Source organism: Macrobrachium rosenbergii, chromosome 5, assembly GCF_040412425.1.
Source record: "Macrobrachium rosenbergii isolate ZJJX-2024 chromosome 5, ASM4041242v1, whole genome shotgun sequence".
Taxonomy (NCBI): Eukaryota; Metazoa; Arthropoda; class Malacostraca; order Decapoda; family Palaemonidae; genus Macrobrachium; species Macrobrachium rosenbergii.
Window position 1 is genome coordinate 20,094,325 of NC_089745.1, and position 2,500 is coordinate 20,096,824.

At 30.5% G+C, this 2,500-nt stretch overlaps 1 protein-coding gene across 1 annotated transcript in view; it reads left to right on the forward strand.

Annotated features, from left to right (window-relative positions):
• LOC136838573 (low-density lipoprotein receptor-related protein 1-like) overlaps positions 1 to 2,500 on the forward strand; it is a 496,729-nt gene that overhangs the window by 285,484 nt on the left and 208,745 nt on the right.

The following is a 2,500-nucleotide window of genomic DNA, read 5'->3' on the forward strand; positions in this document are numbered from 1 at the left end:
AAGTGTCGTAACGAAAATCGTCATAAACTGGAAAATCGTCAAAAATCATAAGAAAACCTTACTTTTAATGCTCTGGGTGCATTGAAAACGACGTAAACTGCATTATTATTGAGTTTTACATCAAAAAACCTTCAAATTATGATTATTCTGCCATTTTGGGGCCAAATTTCTTCCATCGGATCAGCGTCACGGCGTCATAACCCCGAACATGCGTCGTAAGCCGGGAAATAATTTCTGATGAATATATTTGAAAAGCGTCGTAACCTCGAACGTAAATAAGCGGAACCGTCGTAAACCGGGGACTGCCTGTATATATATATATATATATATATATATATATATATATATATAAACATATACCATATATGTGGAACATATCTAGCCATTTAAACCCTGTGGAAAAAAATTTTTCGCGGAAAAGCGGTATATTTCAATGAGAAATATTCACTAATTACTGTATTTTCATATAATTTTCATGAATAAATGCACTTTTTGTGACAAAACTATTAAAATACTCAGGTATAAGCATTTTTACAGGGTTTTTCTTGGTTTAAGCTATCAAAATGGGCAGTTCACAGTGTTTTTAGAGGGGTTTTAAGCATTCACGGATTTGACCTATTCGCGGGGGTGTGTGGGACGCATCCCCCGCGAATAAGGGGGTTCACTGTATGTATATATATACATACATACATACATACATACATACATACATACAGTGAACCCCCGTATTTGTGGGGGATGCGTCCCACACCCCCCTGCAAATAGCTAAAATCCGCGAATACTTAAATCCCCGCTAAAGAAACATAGAACTGCCCATTTTGATAGTTTAAACACAGAAAAACCCTGTAAAAATGCATATACCTGAGTATTTTAATAGTTTTATCACAAAAAGTGCATTTATTCATGAAAATTATATGAAAAATACAGTAATTAGTGAATATTTCTCAGTGAAAAATACCATGAATGGGTGAATTTTCCGTGAATAATGGCTAGATATGTTCCACAGAGAAACCATGAATGCGTGAGTTATAAATCATGAGAACGCAATGAATAAGGGGTTTACTGTGTATATATATATATATATATATATATATATATATATATATATATATATATATATATATATATATATATATATATATATATATATATATATATATATATTGATATTTGTATTATATAAAAATACATACAGTGTATTATATATATATATATATATATATATATATATATATATATATATATATATATATATATATATATATATATATATATATATATATATATATATATATATATATATATATATATATGATGTATGTATACAGTAATACCGTGATCTTAACGATTCGAGTTGCGTGAATTCACAGACATATGAACTTTTCATTGGAACCTAACTAATTGGCATACGCGATTCTTTCACAGACGCAACATTTGCGAAATCCTCGAGAAACCCTGCAGAAGTGTTTGTCTAATTTTTGAAATAATTTATAAGTATTCATGCCTTTATGTGTTAATTATGTATGAAAATGTATTATTTATATTTTTATACATGCATAAATATGATACAAAGGTAGTTACAGCATGTACAGTTAGTGTACTTTTACAAGATGTGATACCCATTCGTAGAGTTACTGCACTTTTTAGAGAGGATACCCCAGCAGAAAGTACATTTATAAGTTTTCATGCTTTTAAGTGTAAAAATCATTGCGGAAAATTTGTATTTATATTTTTGTACATAAATATGATACAAAGGAAGTACTGTTACTGTATTATGCTCATTCGCAAAGTCTTTGTCACTAGGACCTCACATGACATTGAAATAAAGTTGTTCAGTCACTAAAGCATATCAGAGACATAACTAAGAGTTGTATTGTCATTCTGTGGAAATTACACTGTTAACCTCGGAGAAAAATGCTGGTGTAATCTGTATTACATGTAATTACAGCACGTACAGTTAGTGTACTTTTACAAGATGTGATACCTTTTCGCAAAGTTACTGCACTTTTCAAAGATGTGATACCCCTGCAGAAAGTGTTTGTTTAATTTTTGAAGTATTTTATAAGTTTTCATACTTTTAAGTTTAAAATCGGTATGGAAAATTTGTATTACAGTCCAGTATTTTTAATGTGCATATGTATTTCTCTCTCTCTCATTCGTAGTTACCGCTCACACACATTTTTACTATATATTTTTTCTCTGTACATCTTTACCTGTACAGTACATAATTTTGAATTGATTGAATTTTACCCATAACCTCTGCGAACATTACGTACATGTTTTCTCTATTTTACTGAGTTATGTACCTTCGTTATGACCGTGATTTATAAAGTTTACTTAGTGATGCAGAGAAAACATCTTTTATTCTGTAAGTAAAAAAGAAAATGTCATCCCATGAATTAGGGGTAAAATGTATGCGTAGCCTACTTACCTACTGTAAATGCGCTAGTATGGCAAATACAGTACCTATTACGATACTGTGCCCTATTTTTACGTCAGC